The 13,010-nt window shown below is 40.1% G+C and overlaps 1 long non-coding RNA gene across 1 annotated transcript; it reads right to left on the reverse strand.

Moving 5' to 3' along the window:
- Positions 1 to 8,081: 8,081 nt before the first annotated feature.
- LOC123960714 lies at positions 8,082 to 8,753 on the reverse strand. Its single transcript, XR_006822581.1, has 2 exons — positions 8,347 to 8,753; positions 8,082 to 8,256 (listed from the first exon to the last, which is right to left on the reverse strand). It is a non-coding gene; the product is annotated as an uncharacterized LOC123960714 (long non-coding RNA).
- Positions 8,754 to 13,010: the final 4,257 nt, after the last annotated feature.

Below are 13,010 nucleotides of genomic sequence, written 5' to 3' on the forward strand. Positions count from 1 at the left end.
AATAAACTAGAGATGGCTAAATGCATATACCCGACAGATTATGCAACTACCCCATAACTCTGTTATTACGGATTAGCATTCACCCAAACCCCAATGACAGCACTACACCATGTTTATCTGTGACACCTACAGGAGGCAGAAGAAACACTACTCTAAAGATCTACAAACCTCTAAAGATCTACAAAACTCATAGAGTACGGTCTAGACCTGCTCTTTTATGAAAAGCGCTGTGAGATAACTGTTGTTGTGATTTGGCGCTATATAAATAAAATTGAATTGAATTGAATTGAAACCGCTTACTGTCATTAAAAAAATGTATGGGGTGTTTTTATTTATTCATTTATTTTTACCTCTGGCTTCTCTGATACTAATTTGTGCCATGTTGAAGCACCTCTGTGCTCACAACTTACTTCACAGAACATACAGACTGTGTTTATTTTTGGGAGACACACCACCTTCTTCTCTGTTTCATTACTAGACAAAGCATGATTTCTCTTCTCTGATCCTCTTGGCTTTTCATCCTGGTGGGACTTCGTATATGACAAACAGATAAACATGTCACACACATGCACATACAAACATATATTTACATAAGAATTTGCATGGACAAATTAAGCCTTTCCTGGGCTTAGAGACAGCTGTATCAACCACACTTGGCAGCATGGTTGATGAACAATGATGAGTAAACGACCTCAGGGTATTGAGGCTGATCAGAGGCATCACACTAGTTTTTTTGACATTCTTGATGATATATTGAAAAACAGGACAAGGTAAAGTAATCTTACATCATTACACTGAACTGAGCTTCATGGAACATTGTTGATATCGGTTACATGAAGCGAAACAGTGAAAGCAGTCAAACTCCTGCTTTCTAAACTCCTCTTAACAAACAAGCACTGACTGGGGGACGAACAGAATCTGACTTTCAAGCGAAACAAGTTTAAGGTTCAGGTTCTCTTAATTACTTCACCATTCTCACCTTGTAATGGACTCTGTTTCTGTCAACAACAATAAATTCAAAGATGTTGGGGTTTTCCTACATTGACCCTCTGCTGCTGCTGCTGGTGCAGTTGCAGTGCCCAGATGCTTTTAGCTCTATGCCACATAAATACTGAATATCCAATGCATACATAAAAAGGATAGATGGGATCCCCTGTGTGTTTACTCAGTGTGTGTGTAAAGAAGATGTGTGGCCAAGTCAGCACCTGGAGTGTTTCTGGTCAATAAGGACTTGTAAATATGCAGGAGTGCGTGAAAAGAAAGAGAGAGAAATGGATGCTTTTGGAGATAGAAAAGATAAATGACAGCCGGCGAGAAGATGGGTTGCTATGGAGCCTTTTCCTCGGGGCCGGTGAAGCAGGGTACCGACAGCACGTCTTGCAGCATCTGCACCAAGTGTGGGTGACAATAAGCAGACAGCTCGATCTGGTCCACAGCACACCTCACTACAGCGAATGGACCTGAAAATCTGTTTTATGATGAAGCATTATCTCCTGCATGTGTTAGAGCCGAGGCTATTACACCGAGACAATAAAGTAAGGCTGTCTCACTGTATGGAAGGAAGGAATTATTTCCATTTCTCTCGGCTCTTCTCTGAATAAACTCTGTCTGGGGGAAGTCATCATTTATGTAGGCAGAAAATAGGAGATGGCCTACAGCGACTCGGGTCCCTTAACCAATTTTTAATACCTAAAAAGCCAAGCATAGGGAAAACACAGTGGCTTTTGGAAAACAAGCAAACAATGAAATAATCATTATTTTAAAAGTCTAACTTTTAAAAAAAATACATCCTAATCTAATTGTGAATCTGGGACAACGAGCAGGCCTTTCTCTCCCTTTCCTGTTTCTTTTGGCCTTCTAAGTTTTAGTAAAAGAACCACAGAATTCTTAACACTAACCTCATTCACACCAACATGTTTGACATTTCCTTTGTTTTAATCAAATATCAAATATATTCAATTCCTGATTTATCACTTGAACCTTTTTTTATGTGATCTCCTGACTTTTCCTCATCACCACCATGAGCTTGGCATGTACTTTTGGAGTAAAATGTCAGTTACTGGATGGCTCGCCATGGTATTTGGTACACACATTTATGTTCTCCTCAGGATGAAACTTTGGTGTTCCCTAAACTTTTCATCTTTGATTTGTCCAGTACTTGCTTGATGACTAAATACTTGAAAAACTAATGACAGTCCCATCAGCGTCAGGTGTACTTTGTGTTTAGTGCTCATTATGTTAACATATAACATATGTTAACATGCTAACTAAGTTACCATTTAGATGAAAACATCACTGGGCCAAAGTAAAGCCTTACAGAGGTTCTAGCATGGCTGTAGACTCTTTGTCTTGTTACTTCCATCCATCCTGTTCAGAGACATGGGGTACTAGAAAGTGTGTCCCAGCATGCATTGACCTACAGGTGATTTCCAATTCATCCAACTTGTCTCCAGCATGTCTTTAGCCTGTGGGAAACACCCATGCAGATGTTGGGAGAACATAATAAAACAGTAGGCAGCTCACTGGCCTTTATACTTTTAACAGAAATCCCATTTTCTACCTGTTAGTTCACCTATTAACACAGGTGTTTGACTGAAACCTGTTCTGCTATGCAGACTTGCAGTAACAGAACAGGACCCAGCAGGCACGTATCACTGACATAGACGAGAGCATAGGAAGCTGTCTATAGAGACATATCATCACATTTACCTAACAGCTGACAGCTTAAATGATATAGAACCGTACATCTCATGAAATGATACCTGTCAACCCCTTTCCTTGTCATCTGTTCTCTTGTCTGTCTATGGCAATGTATAAAACTGCTCCTGCCTCCAATTTTTAATCAACAGAATCTACAGAAAACATATTCCAGTCTGGTGAACATCAAGACAATCATTGGAGATAATATGAAGAATTAACTTAACAGCACTGGAGCTCACTAATATTGATGCAAGGAACACAGTACAAAACAAACACTAGAGTGAAGACATTCAAATCATAAGGGATCACAGAACTTTTTTTTACATGTACATCAAGGACCCACTGGTTTTAAAGTTTAGGGCTTGTGATGGAGGTAACAGTCTCATTTTGGTGGGTTGTGTCTTGGTAGTAGATCACAAACTTTAAACAGCAGTCGCAATAACTTTAACCAAATTTTTTTCAAGCCGTTACATGGTGGTCCAGAACAAAGTCAAATTATTTAAAATCTGTGTATACTTGTGTACATGTTGAGCTCAGTTGGTACTGTGCGGGACTCCCGGTTGTAAGATCAATTCCAACTAACTGTGGGTAATTTATTCTCCTTTGTTAAACAAATTGATTATAAGGACACTTTTGCACATACTCACAATAAAGCATGTGCTGCAGTTTGTGTGCATTTGATCTGCATTCATAAACCTATGGACGCTTATTTTCATTTCCCTGAGGAAATTCAGGAGAACAGTGTCAAGCGGGTTTCCTCTCAACACATCATTGCAGCATTATTGTTCGGACACCACAATTCAATCACACGTTTACTGTGAACTCTTCAAAGTAAAAGCTCTCAGTAAACTTGTCATAAAGCATTGCCGCACAAAAAGTTCTCGCACTTTTATTTTGGAGGCACAATTACTTAAGAGGAAGTGATTGTATGAGTAACTTTATCTGTCATGACTGAGATCTATTTCAATTTACTTTTTATTTTTCAGCTATCAAAGCAATTTGGCCACGGGCCAGATATTATTGCTGGCGGGCCGGTTCTGGCCCGCAGGCAATCCTATTGTCCACCACTGCTTTAAAGGTTAACTTTGATATTTTTCAACCTGGTCCTTATTTTCGCATGTTCTTGTGTCTGTGTGAGTAATTCGGACAACTTTTTTTGAAATTGGTTCAGTATTGAGCGAACGCACTGCAGTTAGCAGAAGTGAAACAGGGCTGCAGCGTAATCCTTGCAGGCAAATGCGCCCCATCAAAGTACCTCCACTAAAGGGCTTGTTGTTGCCGCTGATTGGCTCAGATTGTTATTACAAGTGTCTGACAACATTGTGGAAAGGATCCCTACAGAGATAGATCTTTTTAATCAACCCTTTCCAGAAAAAGTCACTATCGCACCAGACTCCACTGATAGGGTGACTACTCTTTGACTTCTTACTCTCCATCTGTTCAATTCATACTCCAAAAAAATACAGGGCAGCATATTGTGTATCAGGTCATAACTGGTGCTAACTACTGTTAGCTCAGTTAGGACTGCAGCTAATTTAGCTGTCTTATAAGCTGACTGAGTCCGGAATGAGCTACAGAACCGAAGCTGGGCGAGCAAGCAACACCTCCTATTGATCATGGCCGACCAGGACTGAACACAGTCTCCGAGACCGACAGAGGCCAGTTTGGGAATATAGTACCGAGGTGATTAACAGCAGCTCTGACCAGGACTCCGACACCGGATGAAGACACAGCGGGTTCAGGTAGGGACAGGATAGGCATCAAGCGTGAGAGGAGCGAGATGGAGCTCTTGCATCAGAAGGGCTAGCTGCTAACATCAGTAGATATCTCTGCAACACAACACATAGACATCATTGATGTGGCTTCAGAACTGTTACTTCTTCACATTTGATAATTAGTTAGTTAAATTTTTTAATGTTTCAAACTACAATTCTGGCCATGTCTTACACATTGTACCAGTAAAATTTGATTTCATTTACCGGACAACTCACATGTCGCACACCTCTGGAGAAACTAGGGGTTAAGTGTCTTGCTCAGGGACACAATGGTGGATGTCTCACAGTGGGAACTGAACCCAGGTCTCCCACACCAAAGGCAAGCATCTTACCCATGCGCCATGACCACCCTTAAAAACCCTTACTGCAAAAGAGTTGATGCCAGTTAGATAAATAAATGGAGGCACAACAGACTTAGTTAATTAGTGTAAACAGTATTTCTGTAGGTAAGGAAAATTACAATATCATCAGCATATTGAAAATAGCTGGACACTTTACATGCAGAACAGAGCTGATTAATGTGTGGATGAAATAATTAAGGACCCGATATATTGCCATGCATGTTGCTTATATCAAAAGAAATTTTTGGCAGCACTAGTTCTTATTTGATCAACAAAGCACATTTTAACTTGCTGATTCAATTTTGGTTGAATTTTGTAGTCAGTTTGATTGGTTATATTTAACCAATTGGTTATATTTAACCAATTATTTATCTACTGAAGTTTTTATTGCATGTTTACTTTTTTATTGATGTTATTGCATGTGTGTCTTTATTGTTTTGTTTGAGTTGTGGTGTGTTTTCAGTGATGTGGACTCGCAGCTCTGCTTAATCCACTCCCACCAGCAGGATCGGTTGGTACCTGAGTTACCTGCTTTTAAAAGAGATGGTGGAGACCACCCCGAGACAGGGAGGAATTGACAGACAGAATGAGGTGAAGGAAGGAAAGAAGAGAGACACTCAGCATGCACAAAGGACGCCACACAGCCATGACCTGAGTTCAACGCCTGAATGAGAGAAGTAAAGGAAAGTGAGCTGGCTGTAGACTTGTGTGTGTGTGCATTGTGTCATGGCAAAGGTACTGTGTGCTTTTTCTGCTTCCTCCACAGCATCCTGGAGCAGCTATCCTGGAGGGACAGTGGAGAATACGTCAAGCCCAAGGAAGCACCCACAGAGTAGACCCTAATGTGATTCTTCTCCCCCACCCCTCGTCCTCGTGACACTTTCCCCCTTCCTAGACTGTTCAGGCTCTTTTTATGGACATTTCAGATTGTGTTTGTAATTTATTGTAATTTGGGTAACATTTTATTGGATAATGTATGATGTTTTTTTGTCTTTTGCTTGGCTGTCCTATCCTTCAACAGTGGGAAATTTACCTTAACACTAACCTCTTTCACACCTTCTGGTTTGACGCTTGCTCAGTTTTAACCAAATGTTTTCATCAGTCATTGGGAAAAAAACTTTACATACAATATGTATGGCTTTAGTAACAAAGCTTTCATTAGAGGTAGTATATGTTGACCGATTGGCATGGGAACCATTCTGAAACTCACTGAGAATTAATGCTAATCAATAAAAATCTAACAAGTATCTGAATAACTCTTTAGCACATACGATATACTGGAAGACAATCGTACATTACTTGAGAACAGAGTATGTTAGCTATTCAATCCCTAATGATAAGCTCCTACAAACCTAACATCTGCATACTGTTCACTGTCTTAGACTTGGAGTGGTATCATACTTAACAGACATTTTTTTTTAGAAGAAATAAAAATCAATGCAGTTTTCTCAGCTGTAATAAGAGTGCCCTTTAAACTAATGGATCCCTGCCATTCTTTTCATTGACGTTGGGTGAAAACACTGTCAACATTGAAAAGGTTTGAGTCACAAAGAGACCTCTACTTTATACCGAAACAAAACGACACAGAGTTGGCTTTCATCCTACTGGACTGGTAAACTAACATTTCTGCAAAGCATGTGAAATAGGCCATAATGTAATTTTAAGGTAGATAGCATTAGCTCGCCAGCTAACGCCAGCCAGTTGCTAAAGTTATCCAGTGCAAATACATTACATTTTCTCATTTAGCTGACGCTTTTATCCAAAGCAACTTACAACTGCTGTATATGTCAGAGGTCGCACACCTCTGGAGCAACTGGGGGTTAAGTATTTTGCTTAGGGACACATTGGTGGATGTGTCACAGTGGGAACCAAACCTGGGTCTCTGACACCAACGGCATGTGTCTTATCCACTGCACCATCGCCTCTATAACACTAAAGTTTTATGGCTTTCCACATTACTTCACCAGCTAACATGATCCATTTTGCTATCCTATGTAGGGTGAATTGCCCTAATGTGGGACACTGCCTAATGCGGGACATCTAAGGTCTAGTGTGTATAGGTTCCCCATAAATACATGAATGCCAGTCAAACTCTGGCTTGGCCAAACCTGTGGTGTCATGTTTCACACCACCTCTCAAATGTCCAGTCAAAAATGAGGGTGGAGCCATCATCAAACCGGAACCATTTTGTGTGAAGACCACCCAAAGGTTAGTGACATAGACTTTTGACAAACTTAATATTAAGGAGTATAAATACATTTTAAACCGAACAATCATGCTAATTTTTGGCCCAATGCAGTTATGAAATGTTTTTCCATCAAAAACTACTATAACTTTGTATGTGTAAACTATATATTTTCTATTTTTATCGATTTTCCTAGTGTCCCAGATTAGGAAATGCGGTTTCATAAAGTGAGACAGCATGATTAGCCTAATGTGGGACAATTGGAAAGTACATCGGTCAGTCAAAAATGTGTGATGATGCATGGTTAGTGGGATGGATGCAAGGCAGGGGCAAACAGCTAACTTAACATAGGCACCGATCTGCTGCTGTCTGCTTTGTAACATAATATTCCATCTACATCACTAACTGTTTTCGTTATCATCCAATACTATCCACGTAAGGCAAGGCATACAGTTATTGGCAGTCGAGCTAATGCCGACATATCATGCCAGCTAAATGCAGTCAATGCAACGTCATCTTGCAACTAGCATGGATTAGTTTAACATCAAGCTGATAAAATATTACTGTAGATGTTGAAGTGGGAGTTGCCAGCATGTTGTGTGAAGTAAAGTCTCCCGGTGTGTCAGTCTGTGTGCTTCAGATTCTGCTTGCTCATGAGTTCAAGCACACGTACGAGCACACACCTGATAGCAATCTAAAAACTGCACTACTAGTGGCTGCTGAAAACTACATATAGTCCCTTTAAGTAATTGCAGAACTATCAAAATAGCTTTCCTTAACACAATAGTTTTGCAAATTGTGTTTTGTAGATTCAACCTAAATATATATAGTAAAACTGAGAAACATTGTATATGTGATACATACTATTGCACATATATTGATTAATGAGAAACCACTTAAGGAGAAAGCTGGGTTAATTGATTTGGAGATGTTGTTACTTCTTACCATTACTTAGATCATGTAGGAGAACTCATTACCTGTCATTACGAGCTGAGTTTCAGGAAAAACAAAAATCCCAGACATGCATTTTAGCTGACCATTCAGAGAACATCTAATATATCTGACACGTCTAATGGATAATTACTTCTCCTGTGGAAAACCACACACCAACCACAGTTCCTTTTATTGTTCCAAAAAGCCATGCTGAAACAATGCTGGATTTCACAACACACTTGGCACATCAACATATTGCCATAAAAAAGCTTTTTTTCCTCCCTAGAATCCTCTGCTGACCAATCCTTGATTGCTGACGCATCTAAATGAGAGATGAAGTGGTGATTAAAACAAATAGAGGCTGCAGGATCCATTACTGGGGGAAAGTAGACAAGATGAAATTAAAACTTACTCAAGAAAACACCTCCATACTTGTGTCTTTGCAGGAAATGAGAGTTTTCACTCAGAGGACACCCACATACTGTAGATGAACCCCAGAGCACCGGCGCAAGTGTGCAGTCATCAATCAGAGCTCTGCAGCTTAATCAACCCTGTGAGGATGTGTGTGTTGAGAAGCAACGGGACTGCACAGCCCCAGCCTCTCCCTCACCAAAACCTACTGAGTCAAACATAGGTCTTCTTGTATTTGACAATATTTATAACCTGTTACTTGGCCAAAAGAATTAAGCGCCTTTGTCTGTTTGCCACATGCTGCGTGGCAGAGGTTCGAGGTTCTGAGAGATCAGGTAACAATAAGTGACGTTTGGCAGCTAAGTAATGAATTGTTCAAGGTATTGAGTATAGTGGACAATACAGAGCGTGAGTGCTGGAGTCTGAAAAGTTGACACAAAGTGTGTCATGTTAACTCCCAGATGAGGTCATCAATCAGCGCCACAGTGTGAGGGGTCTGACAGCTGCTAATTTAGGGGGAGGGATGAAGGGATAGTCTGAAAGAGAATATGACTGAGCTGCAAGTAAAATTGAGCAGAGGCAAGAGACTATTTTTTAAATCTCCTCCCTTTTCTCATATTTGTTCTTTTTTTTTGCACCCTCTGTCCCATTTTCTCTTTCCTCCACCATTGACTCTTGCCTCTCCCAGCCTTTCCTTTTGAGGGCTTATCAACACATCTGTCTAGAGAAGTTAGTGTTCTCATCCATTTTTACACCATGTTTTCCTAAAGCGTCACAGGATCCCTGAACAGCTCTGCTAGTTCTCTGTTTCCCTTCAGGCCTCCCAGAGTAAAGAAATCAGAGTGTGAAACTATAGCTCCTGGACTGACCACCGCCTCACATTAACCTGCAGAGACTCCCTGAACCTGATCAGAAAAAACAGCATGGGAACTAATGAAGAAGACATGGTGCAATAGATTTCACTGTAGCGTACTGCCTTTGCATGGACAGATTGATCTATAAATGAACACATCTGTTAAGTCACAATTCCTTGTTAAAGTTTGCCATTCATTGTGGGCTCTCTAAAACATAGCCTCTCCTTTACGGATGGAAAGCTAATGGTTTCCAAGTGGCATGATGTCACCACATTTATTTGTAACTACACCAGTAAACTGTGAAGCAGTGATAAATGTATAAATGAAGTTTTAGTTCATAACACTTTCATGAGGCTGTGATCTGACATAACAAAAATATCTCACCACAGTGTGCACAACCCAATGTCGGTGCTATTCTTGGAAAAACTGTTTACCATAAACCGCTCTTCAGACAGTTCACTGGTTGAATATATTACTCTGCTATTGACATGTTGATGCCAGACATCTTCTGAAAATTACTATGAATAGACCAAGTGCTTTTCTTCCCGAAAAAAGAATTTGCAAGCTAAGAAGGTACATCCGGCAAATCTGAACCTAAGGAGCACTAACTGACGGCCAGACAATCACTTTCTACTGAGCTGAGGGATTGGGCAAATTTGCAGATGCAGCTGTGCTTGTCGTTAGTCAGCCCACGTGGATCCACTCACCATCTTTATGGAAGTGCTCCTACTAAATTGTATTATATTAGACTCGAGCATTCCTCCCCTCCCTTCCTCTGTGGTCTCACAGTCTGTCTCTTCAAGCAGCAAACGGATGATACAGAGAAGCTGTTTCTTTGGCTAGTATTTTAGGACACACTCTTCTAGACAACTTCTTGTCTTTGATGATGGCAGGGGAGCAAGGCTACTGGACATACCCTGTGTCTGTATCTAATTAATGGCTGAGTGGTTGTATATGGAAGCGCTCCTTTGTAACAGTAAATATGCTAAAATACCCAGAGGTCCTGTTCACAGCACAACACATATACAGTTAAGTTGCACTTCAGAGAGTCATTAAAACTGCATTATTGCACTAAGTGCTGTGAGGAGAGTAACTAAATGAGCACTTGTTAGCTTTATGGCAGCAGTGGTATTGGCAAAGAGTCTGAAACTTAAAACAACATAGGCTTCATGGGCCACAGAAATTGTCGAGGTCATGTTGAACCAACTCTGAGTGAAATCATGCAATATCAGCATCCGCAAAGTAATTTCACTATTCAAATTTGAATGAATTAGTAAAGCCTTTTTAAAGCTTGGGAGGTGTGAATAGATTTGAAATAATGACAGTAAAAGTGTTTAGACATTAAGATGTGCTTTAAAAACTAATTTCATTTGTGTACTTTCAGTTGACTCGCCTACTTCCAAGATGTGGGTTAGGGCCCACAGGACAGTTGACAATCTTTAGAGAAATATGGTAAAATATTCACTGATAGTCACTGATCCAAAACATTGGTCCTAGATTGCACTGAGGCTAGTCCAATTCAGAGCTTTGAAGCCCAAACACAGTCCAAGCTTTGAGGCATCAGAAATACAGCCTGAAATGATACACCATGTACTTATAAGCGCCAGCTTGATAATAAAAAAAGATGAAGACAAAACACAGTGACCAGCACACAAGTAACAGCACTACAGTCAACGTTGTTTTTTGTTTTGCTGCATTTTCACGACATGAGAACACTGCAAACTCATCTCAATCTGACATACCTCAAAACTGGTTACAATAGCATACATTGCAAGCAAGAATTTTATGTGACTTATTGCACATAGTGAGATGTTCAATTAACTTGTGAGGGTGTTGTTATTGCATCATTAGTGCTCTGGTTAATGGAGATGTTTGTGTGTCGGGACCTTTAAACATGAAGGAGAAAGTGATTTTTTCAGCAGCCTAAAAAAAGCTGCCCACCTCATACAGCAAACCATTCAAACTAAATTTGTATTCAGTGCAAACTACAATAACATAACGTGCTAAGAGCAACATAATGCACCTCTAATGCACAACATCATGATAACAGTAAAATGTTCCTGTCTGGCTTTAAATGTGTCTGGGAGATGGGTAGCTTAATGTACTAAAGAGTCACATTGTGCAGCGAGGGCTGTAAGACCAGATTTGACAATGTGTCTCATAGATATGCTCCATGCAACATGAAAAATGAAGTGACTCATTTATGAGTGCATCTACCGAAAGAAGTGAGTTAATGCATCAGACAGCTGGCGGAAGATCAAAAACAAAGACCTGAGCTCTTGCCTGCAGGGCTATCCAGGAGAGTGGACATATCCTTTATGAATGCCACCCTCAGGATATCAATGGAACACATTACAACATCAGATAGCTAGCCATCTTTATAGTGAGCTTGGATAAAAATGCAAAAAGTGCTTTAATGGGTTTGGATGAAAGCATCTGTATACTATGGCACTTTCTATTCCTGTCAATAATGAGCTCAAAGATGACAGATTTAAGAATGTTAGTTATGTAAACTGCACTTTCTGTTTGGTGTCAGTCAGCTGGTATATCACTGTGGGTCTGTAATTAGAATGGTGAAGACACTTGATTTGAAAAGGGATAAGGTCAAGGAGGATTTAGAGTAATAAACTTAACTGTCTAAAGCTAAAGACAGAACTAACAAACGCATTCCAGGCTTCTCTGTTGTCTCCATTGTCACAGACTCACTGACGTTACTCTTTTCAAGAACATCCAGCCTCCAACATGTAGCCTCTGCTGCAGGTGTACATTATATTCTGTGGTTCAAAAGTTTCTTCATCCACTGCTCTCATCCCGACTGATGTATTCTGCAGCTTACAGACAGCAGATGCTCCCCTGTGCATGGCGCATTTGGTATGGGGGAAGCTCATCTTCACCCTCACCTCTATCCACTGACACTGTCCATCGACTCACGGCAACCTGTGAACCAAACATTATCCATGTCTGGAGAGAAGAGCATTATTTATATATTATTGAGCGGTGATGATGTGATAGATCACTGTACAAAAGGTTTGAATACTTAAAGCGAATATAACATTTATTATCAGGGCCATAAAAGAGGTGTAACCCAGTCCCCCTAACTGAGATGTTGTATCCAGTTCAGTGGAAAAAAGTTTCCCCCCAATTTTATACCCCATACCTATCGGGTATAAAATTGGGAAACTTTCTCCACTCTGCTCTCTAAAATCTACAATTACGTTTTTTTCACCAATATAAAGTGTTTATGTTAATTAGAGCAATCTTCCATGTCAAATGTCTTGCATGTGTAAACTCACTGGGCCTATAAATCCAAAAAGTTCCATCCAGAGACAACCTTAATTTCCAAGAGTATTCTTAGCACAGTTAAGTGGGCTGCAAGGAAGGTCTATCAATCTGAACCTGCTAGATGCAATTCTTTTTTTTTTTTTAAACCTATCCTGCCCATCAGCCTGGTATAGACTATGAAGAGTTCAATACCATGTTGTGCCAGACAGATTTTACTTTAAAAAGAGAGTTTTAATATACTCCTTTGTGTGTTTTTTTTAAAAATTTAATTATGTATTGATTTGTCACTGGGCCGGAAAGGGGGGACAGAAATGGGAATGAGGGGCATAAACACCACACAAACAGACACCTCAGAGAAAGGACAACAATTGCAAGAGAACAGGGAGGGGGGCTTGAGGTGGAGAAAAAACAAACAAAAAAACAAACAAAGAGACAACCAGCCGAACAACAGCAATAAACAGCTGACATAAGAAAACAACTGAGGGAGAATGAAAAGGAGAAACATTTTTATTTTATTATGGATGTAATT

The sequence above is a fragment of the Micropterus dolomieu genome, linkage group LG02 (assembly GCF_021292245.1).
Source record: "Micropterus dolomieu isolate WLL.071019.BEF.003 ecotype Adirondacks linkage group LG02, ASM2129224v1, whole genome shotgun sequence".
Classification (NCBI taxonomy): domain Eukaryota; kingdom Metazoa; phylum Chordata; class Actinopteri; order Centrarchiformes; family Centrarchidae; genus Micropterus; species Micropterus dolomieu.